This window comes from Bactrocera latifrons, unplaced genomic scaffold (genome assembly GCF_001853355.1).
Source record: "Bactrocera latifrons isolate USDA-ARS-PBARC rearing strain unplaced genomic scaffold, ASM185335v1 scaffold_959, whole genome shotgun sequence".
In the NCBI taxonomy this organism is placed as follows: Eukaryota; Metazoa; Arthropoda; class Insecta; order Diptera; family Tephritidae; genus Bactrocera; species Bactrocera latifrons.
In genome coordinates, this window is record NW_017537666.1 from 9,344 (window position 1) to 19,152 (window position 9,809).

General features: G+C 30.1%; 1 pseudogene; it reads right to left on the minus strand.

Annotated features, from left to right (window-relative positions):
- Positions 1-5,458: 5,458 nt before the first annotated feature.
- LOC108977796 lies at positions 5,459-5,839 on the minus strand (annotated as a pseudogene).
- Between the last annotated feature and the right edge of the window lie 3,970 nt (positions 5,840-9,809).

The window sequence follows — 9,809 nt, forward strand, 5'->3', positions numbered from 1 at the left end:
GATCTGGTTGATGGACACTCCCAATGGATTGGCAATCAGAGAACTTTCCTCACTTCTACACATGGCTCTTACTGTTCTTCTGTCTAGAGCGCTTGCGGAAGTTCTTGAAGTTATCACTGCACTGCTAAATATTCTGCGTGAAGTCTGTTGCTGAATTGTATGTTATGTTATTAACTTGAACCTATTTTATCGATATTTTTTTATAGTATCATACATTGTAATAATATATACTGCATTTATATTTATATTGTAATAATTACAGCATTTAAATTAACGTACTAAATCACGCTTGGAGCACTTTAAATTTTACTTTTTTGAGTTCTTTTCATTTCGAACTAAATTGTGGATACTTGATTTTATTTTAGTTTTTAATTTTTGACTTTTCTTTTCAATGAGTAGGTATTTAATTTTTGTCTTTTCTTTTCAATGAGTAGGATTACCATTTTGTCAGGGAATTCCCTGGTTTTGACTTTCGGCCTTGATTCCCTTATTTTCGAAAAATGTACGAAATCCCTGGTTTAGTCCTGAGTCGGCGACTTTTTAAATTTTATTATWATTTTTTTTTGAGCGAGTGCGTGAAAAAATGTGAGCTTCACAGCGTTTTAGTCTAATCGAAAATAAAAAAATCATAAATTTGTAAATTAGTTTAAAAAATGTGATATTTATTGCATTGCATACTAAACTAAGTTTACGCAAATAAACCTCTGAACGCTATGTTTTCAGATTGTTATAACTTATAACTTTATGAGACCATGGGAAACCCCTAAATATAACTTCACAGAAATTAATTGTAAGGATTTAAAAAAGTATTTGYCCAGCGATAAAAATTTATTTTTATTATATTATATGCAACGGAACTGATTTTGACTGAGACCGATATGGCAACCCTATCAATGAGGATACTTGATTCAGACAGAGAATGTAAAAACATATGGGGTATACCATACGAAATCGACCAAAAAATTGAAAAACTTTTTTTCCCGTAAACTTTATTTTTATCATGTAAAAAATATAATTTAACGATTTTAAGATATAATGTTCTCAATTTATAGACGTTTAAATATTTAAAAAATTTTATTTTCAGTAGAGTTTGAAAATTTTTTAACATACTAACAACCATTTTTGTCCGGAATTAAAATCTGTCATTTAAATCAGTTAATGCTGTATTATAATATTTTTCTGGAGAAAACTTAACTATGATATTTGATAAGTTATTCGGATTAGATGCCCATTCAAAAAACAAAAACATTCTTAAATGTGATTCCAATTTAAATTGATTCCAATATCGCTCGAATTGCTTTATTGATGCCATAATGTGTTCATAAATTTCTTCCAATCAATTTAGATTAATAGAATAAAACAATTAGCTTTTCAAATAACATCAAATCAAAATAGTATTCATAAACTATAATAATTATTTATTTAGCAAATGTAATATCAACAATCTTTCACCAAACACTTGATCGCACAAAAGATTAACAGCAATTTACAGGTTATGTTTTAGACAGTATGAAAATCCGCATTTATAAATCGATACACACTTGCGTATAGTTTCTAGCAGAGATAAAGAGATGTCCAACTGGAAGTGAGAGAACAATTGCTAAACGTCAAAACATACTGAACTTTAACAGCTAGTCGAGATCAGTACGTTTTGACGTTTATCAATTGGGAACGAGCGATGGCCAGATTGAAATCTTAGCAAAAAAATATCTAAACTTAGGGATTTGTTGCACCGTTCAATACCACTTATAAAAAATGTAAAACAATGAAAATTAAATAAAATTAATTAATCACTTTTTAKCAATTTTTATTCGTGCTAAATGTTGGGTGTTGGATTGATAAATGCCCAGAAAGTATTATTTTGTTCAATCTGGCCATGATGGAAAATTTTATAAAAAAAACGCTAATTTTGAGGTGCTCTCACACTGGAATAAGTTGAACATCCATTTAGTCCTGGTTTCTAGTATACTGACTATAGGTAAGTCTATAATTGGCGTTCCCTAGTTAATCGACATTACTAATAGGTAAAAATTTGAATCTTTGTGATTATATTTGTAAATTAAGTCTATAAATTGAGAATATTATATCACAAAATCGTTAAATTATATTTTTTATATGATAGAAATAAAAAAATCGGCCCACTCCGGKATTAGCAGGGACAGTTGTCAAATTAATTGAAGTGTTTTTTAAGGGGAAAAGAAGTGGCGAACTTTCAAAAAAAAAAAAAAATACGACTTTACTTTAAAAACCTATTATTTTATGTAATTGATCGAGTTAAATTTTTTTCGTGTAATTTTTAGAAAGTTCATTCAAAACCAAAAATTAAAAAAAAAGTCAATTTTTTACAAATGTTAAGGCTATTTGAAAATATTTTTTTAGCAAAAAATAGCAATATTCATAACTTTTTTGAAGTTTGACAAAAATTTTTAAAAAATTCTCAAAAAATTTAAAAAAAATTCTCAAAAATTTTTTCAAAGGATAGAATAGGATGAATAAGTTTCAACAACATCTAAAGAGTCGGGTTCAAAAGAGGTCGCTTTTGTATGGAATACCCCATATATATTACATATGTATGTAAGTACAATTCAAATACAAATAATGATATTATCGTTTAAGGAGTAATATAATGTGATCGCACTGCTGTATATGTACATACATATGTATGTACAATCAATATGTGCGTATGACATTCCCACGCAAATGATGCACACACAAGCCCACATATATACATATTTGCGTACACATGGAAATATGTCGCCCGCTTAAACTACAAATATTGTTCTTCAAAAACAACAAACGTCTCAAATAGCATCAGCAGCGTCACAAGTCAATATGGCAGCCAAATAGTCGATGCCCAAATTTGTAGAAAAGTACACAACAACAATATTTTCATTCAAGAACGCAATCGCACTTTCGACAGGTAAACTAGCCTCATTCATAAAAACAAACACCATTACATCTCTCCGAGCATGTCTTTGCCTATAAGCGGCTTTTCGTGAAGATAGCAAAAGCTAAAGATCATAAATTGAACAATTTCTGATATTTGTATGAGAAAAGGAAAAAGCGACAACACCGCAAATATATGTATTAAGATATATTAGAATAAAATTGACAACGAAATGTGAAAATGTGCCAACGAAAATATTCAATATTCCTCTGATTTTTGTGTACAGTGATCGCCGGTTAAGTACTACTCCACTTAAATGGAAATCATCACTCTTAACTGCCCATATCTTGCTGCATCTCATCATAATTTTTTGATATACTAATTATTGGTTTAAGTACCACTCGCTTATGTATTTGCACTCCCTTATGTGCCATATTATATTTTTAACAAACGACAGAAATCTGTATCTTTGATTGTGGCAMAGCACCGGGATTGACTGTATTTGTCCAGGAATGCAAAAAATATTTTTTCGCGGCTTGCAAAAATCTGCGTCGATATGTATACAAATTCATACAGAAACATACATATTTACGCTGGTTTGTCGGAGAAGCTGTCACAGCGGCAAGGGAAGCAATATTTTTTTAGCAATCGTTCGTTTGCGTTTTTCTACCAACAAAAAACAAAACCTGAACTTCGCCATTGATTGTCCGTGTCAAGGGAAATTTCGTATGAAACAATATGCATACATATGTACATATTTACATACAAAGTTGTGTGTGGACCAATGTACAAACATTATGCGCATGATTCGTTTTGTTTACATGCATACATAATTAGATAGGTGAATATGTGCGACCGCTTGGTCTTTTAACATGTTATCAAAACTTTTAAAGGCCTGCAATAAATATGTAGGTATATAAATACATATGTACATATATATGTATCTTATCAAACCTATATTAATAAAATAATTAGGTAATAATACAAATATGATTTTATTATATATTTCCAAAAATTTAAGGAATTCATCTTGAAATAGTATAATTGTACATTCTTGTGTGCTTTGATATAAAATGTATAGAACGTATACATATGTATATATGTGTATAAATTATATGCAGAGTAGTTTGCTCATTGTAAATATGCGAATATGTAAACGGACATTCCTTAACATAGGAAATAGCATACGTTTTTTCATTTAACACAGAAAATGCTCAATTCTGCTGTCATGTTAAGTGGTGGAACAGGCTAATAATTTTCTGTTTTGAAACACGCTCATCCAAAACAGTAAATATCCCAAAATTTAAATATCCCTAAATTTTTGACGTCGTGAATCTTCTCTATAAATATACGTTCTCTGCATGAGTGAGTCAATAGTGGCCATTCGAATTTACAACAGCGATATCATAATTTCGAAAATAACCTTGTCATTTTCGTTGCAACGAAGTGATTATGAAGTTTTTTATATTTTTATAAAAATATCAAAGAAACCAATTTCTCTTATTTATTAACTAAACAATATCAATTATTACGTGTATATAATTGATAGAACATATGTTTTTAACATCTAAATACGTGTTATGTGTAAAATGGAATTTTTAATTTCGGGAAATACGATGTTTTCTTATTAGAACAAAAAAATATTGTTTTTAAAGGCACGTGCCGTATATTTTCGCAAAGTAGAATTAGAAGGGAGTATGTTAAGACATTTCCTGTGCAAATTGGTGCACGTGTTCGGAAAAGCCGCACTCCTCAACATTTAATCTTTATTGGAAAGCATATGTAATAAGTAAAATAAGTAATTATGATTTATTAGCAATAACACATTGTTGTACTATTAACTTGAGTCATTATTATTTATAAATTGAAAATTCAGTCCGACTTAACCATCGAAACCAACTGGTATCTATGTAGGTAGTAATTCGGTCATAATTTTTTAAAAATGTTCGAATATTAAATTTGGCGTGATGACCAGACTTATAAAAATAATTCACCTTAGCAGTAGTTTCGTTTCATTGCAATAGTGCCATAGCGCAAAACGCCTTAGCATGTTTATTTATGCGTGAGAGGTTACCCTGCAAGACGGGTTGCTGTTAGCCGACTTGTGATTGTTCACTTTTGCATTCGTTAAAATATTTGTTACTTTTGTTCAGAGATTGGGAAAAAGGWAATACATAGCTATTTGATGTTCAATGGTTACCTCTCTCCATACATTTGTTAGCAAATCTATTTACAGTATCCTACGGGTAACAAATTCTTTTGTTAGCGCAGAACTTGCCTTTGTGTTATGGATAATAAAAAGTATTTGTTACCCGAATATCTGTTACTGTTATTATTTTGGTTATCAGTTTGTTTACCTTTAGCATATAAACATGTTTGTAGGAACAAGCAGTAACAAGCATATCATTGAGTTTATTTCAGTAGAATAATTATAATTCTAAAAATTCATATTTGTAAAAATAGAATTAGAAACTTCAGCTTAAAACTAATACATATGTACAACTGAAAACTAATATTTGCAACTTAAAACTGGTAATATATAAGTAATAATAAGAAAACTTATATTAATTTAGCCTTAAGTTTATGTTTTTTCTGTTTAAGACGATTGTGTCCTAAGGCCACAAATCTACGGAGCTCCCCACATATAGTGTTTTTATCCTTGTCAGGAAATATATCTAAAATGAAACGTTATAAGTTAAGGCATTTAAATATATTCTAGTAAAAAACTTACCAAAAACGAACCCTAGCTTTAGTGGGGATTTCTCTCCTTGTGCCTCTCTAAATTGTAGTGGTACCTTAGATCGTCAGAAAACATACCACGCAATACGCCGTCCACGCTGCCTTTTGCCCCCCTTTGACTTCAATATTAGTCGCATCTGTAAAAAAAAAAAAAATACAGTAAATTATATTACAATCACATATTATTTAAAAACGAAATATTTACCATAGCATCCGTGCTTTCCTTTTGTGAAAGTTTGTCTTCCACGAAGCGTACGTGCTCTTCCGATGACATGGGCAGTTTCGAAGCGAGCTAATTGAATGGTGCGTCTTTCCAGCTATGACCCGGCATTCGCGCAATAATTTACTTCGTGGCTGCACCTCGGCAATTTCTGGCATCTCGAAAATTAAAATATAAAAATTATCTTCTAATTTAGTTTGGTAATGTAATACTGCGTTACTTACGTGGTCWGTTAAGGACTTTTCAATGGCAGTGAGACGGGTCTCAATGGTATCCAGCTTCTAGATTATATCTGAAAAACAGAAATGTATTTTTATAAAGCTAACATTTTATTAGTAAAAAAATATTACTAAAAAATTAAAAATATTTATGTTCAATACAACTTCTATGGGGTCTCAATGGTTGTGAGCATTCCATTTCTATTCATCCACGAGGTCATCAAAATTCATTCTATGAAAAATCATAAAAAAGGTCATTCGCAACTAAAAGAATTTTATCATCTATAGATGTGGAAAAATACTTATATTTCATATTTMACCTACTTAAAACTACCTCATTTTCTGAAACTTTACCTACAAGTATGCCTAAATCCGCATAAGCAACTGGCCCTTGAAAATAGTCCTAAGTCTCAGAAAAAAGAAGGTATATAAAAACATCGCCCTCTATTTTTTCGCCAATAAGTTTTATAGGCCCAGTTTTCTCTGAATAACAAAACCTATTCGAACTATGTTCACTTTTATTCATTGTGAAACACTAATGTTGTTTTTATTTTAAACAATTTTAGATATTCTGCTTACGAACAGATCTCTTGGACGAACTAATGATCATTTTTAGTTATAGAGGAGGTTCTCCAGTTCAAGAATATATATAGATAAACAGGCATATAGTAATACTCGCAGGAATATTCGAGATATTTCCGTTTAAAGCTGAAAATTTCCACTATTTGAAGAACGTATTTTTGGATTTAAAATTAATTTTACATATATATTTCGCATTTTTATGTTCACTAGCACTTCACTGATTCGTGTGAACTTTTTTTAATAMTAAACTTATTGTTGAATTTTATTTGTTTAACATCAACTAAAGGATTGCAATATTGTTTTGAATAACCTCCTCTATCCGAACATATCCATTTTATTGCCGAAATCCTGGGACGGTGTTCTAACGTATTCTATTCGTTTTCATTTTAGCAACTCGTTTCAATTTAGCTTTTAAATTTTTTACATTTTTTACACAAATTACATATTTCACCAAATGCACAATCTATAACAACTATTTGAATTAAATATGTACTATTTAACTTTAATAATTTAAAACTTACTCCCTTATTTCCTTATTATATGCAATATATTTGAATTTTCCAAATGCTAGAAATTATTTTTGCAATATTAAAATKTTTAATTATACACACAACATTCAATTCACAATGCTTACTTTTTCTCCTTGCATAGCTTTTGGCACGATTCCGATTACTTTGGCGGCGGGGTAAAAAAACCGAATTTCCGTATAAATGGGGTATGTCCGGATAGGGGAGCTTATATTTTTTAAAATTTTCACGATTAAAAGTTCAAAAATATGCACTAATAACACAAGTTGTTTCTCTATCTTCCATTAAATTTATTTACGTTTCTCACTCTGTATATTTAAATACACACTCTAAACATTTAAATAACTTCACATTTCAATTTTATTTTGTAMTATTTCACCTAAATTTATTAATTTAAAAATCACTTAGGGACCTCGGCGTTGCAAAGGTTAGATTATTTACAATTATGAGGAAAACGAGCGTTGCCACATCTTAAACACCAAATATGAAGGATTCTTAAAGATTTTTCTTTGTTTGTTTTTTTGCGTGATTCTTTTTCTACATTAATTATAATAAAAAATACTTTCTAACATTTTTTAAGTTATAATTGAGTTGTGAAAACTTTTTCCACATACTATACATTTTACATATAGTATGTATATGTATAATATGTGATTTATATTTAATAAACACATATAATTACAACTCTATGATAATATAGTATTATAAAATTTATATAATATCCTGTCGGGATGGCTGAAGTACTTTAAAAAAATAACCCTGGTCCAGCAAATACCCGGGGTGACTGAAGTACTTTCGCGTAGTACCCCTTTCTGTGTTGGCGACCTTCGGCCGCGCTTTAAAAAAATAACCCTGGCCGAGCGAATACCCGGGGGGACTCAAGTACTTTCGCGTAGTACTCCTTTCTGCTTTAAAAATAAAAAAATATATTGAGATTTTTTTATAAAGTGGTTATATTTGTTGGTTACCATGCACTCATATTGAAATAAAGTTTGAATTTTCGTTATAAAATGGATTAAATTTAGTTTTATAACTGTCAGCGATTTCCATTTATTATTTATTGATTATACATTGTTTTGTATTTTAGGTGACGATACATAAATTTTTATGTTTAAAATACGAGTTTTGGATATAAAGTGGTTATATTTGTTGGTTAAAATGCAGTCATATTGAACGAAAATTTGAATTTTCGTACTGTACTAATATACTTTACACTTTATTACGTAATATTATTATATAATATTACTAATACTGTATATAATATATATAATATTACTTATTTGCTTAATGAATTTAAAAAAGAAAATATCCATATGCATGAATAGATGAATTTTTGCGAAAAGGAGGAATTTCAGCGAATTGCCTTATCATCACATGGCAGCGCTCCATTTCGTCGTAAGTTTTGGTAAACAAGTGGGGTTAAAACGAGTGTATAATGTAATTTTTAAAATGCAGATTTTTTAGGTAAAARTCCTGCTAAAAGTGTAAGATATGGAGTTATTTACAAGTTTATGGTGTAATTTAATTAATTTGAAGTGACAAATGTGAATAAAGTGTGTTTAATGTGGTGAAATGTACGAATTTTTCAACTTTAAGGTCGAATATCTCCTAAACTAAGCGTTTGCGGTACCTGTAACCCCCTATATTTTTTAATCAGGAGGACTTCCTCTTTCTAACGGTACCTTCAGATCGCGGCGCCAAAGAAATCGGAATTCTGCCAAGCTTTTACGTTTTCCAGATATAAAACAAGTTAATTATATGTATATGTAAAATAGAAATTAATTATAAAGTATCAAATTATCAAGTAACGAACTTACCTYTTTAAAATCCAGCATAAACTGCTACAGAAAATGTAACAGTGTTAGTGAACAGCTGAAAATGTTTCAATGTGTTTGTGCAATATGTTACCTCCGTTAGAAAACATAAAAGAATAGAGAAGGTTCACGATTAGGGATATTTCACTTTTGGGATATTTACTGTTTTGGATGAGCGTGTTTCACCACACCACAGAAAAATTATTAGCGTGTTTCACCACATTTAACATCAGGGGACACGAAAATAGCAGAATTAAGCATTTTCAGTGTTAAAAGAGAAAAATTATGCTATTGCCAATGTTAAGGAATGTACGGTTACAGATTCGCATATTTACAATGCGCAAAGAACTCTGCATATAATTTATATACATACATACATATGAATATTTTCTATATATGTATTTTATATCAAATCACACAACCATGTACGGAGACGTTGAGCTATTTCATGATTAATTCCTTAAAATCTTTGAGAATATATAATATTCATGTTTATGTTGTTATCTAAATATTTAATTAATGTAGGTTTGATAATTGAAAGTTTAAAGGCCAAGCGGTCGCATATATTCACGTATATAATTATGTGTGCATTTAAACAAAACGAACCATATGCATAATGTTTGTACATTTGTCTACACAAAACGTTCTATGTAATATGTACATTTGCATATTGTTTCGTACGAAAATTCCGTTGACACGGACAACCAATTTCGAAGCTCACGTTTTGTCGAAGAGTCAATGTGTTGACGGACCGAGGCGGCGACAAAGCGTCACAACATAGTGTTGTTCGTAGAAAATCCGAGCTGTGCTGTGATTTCAGTG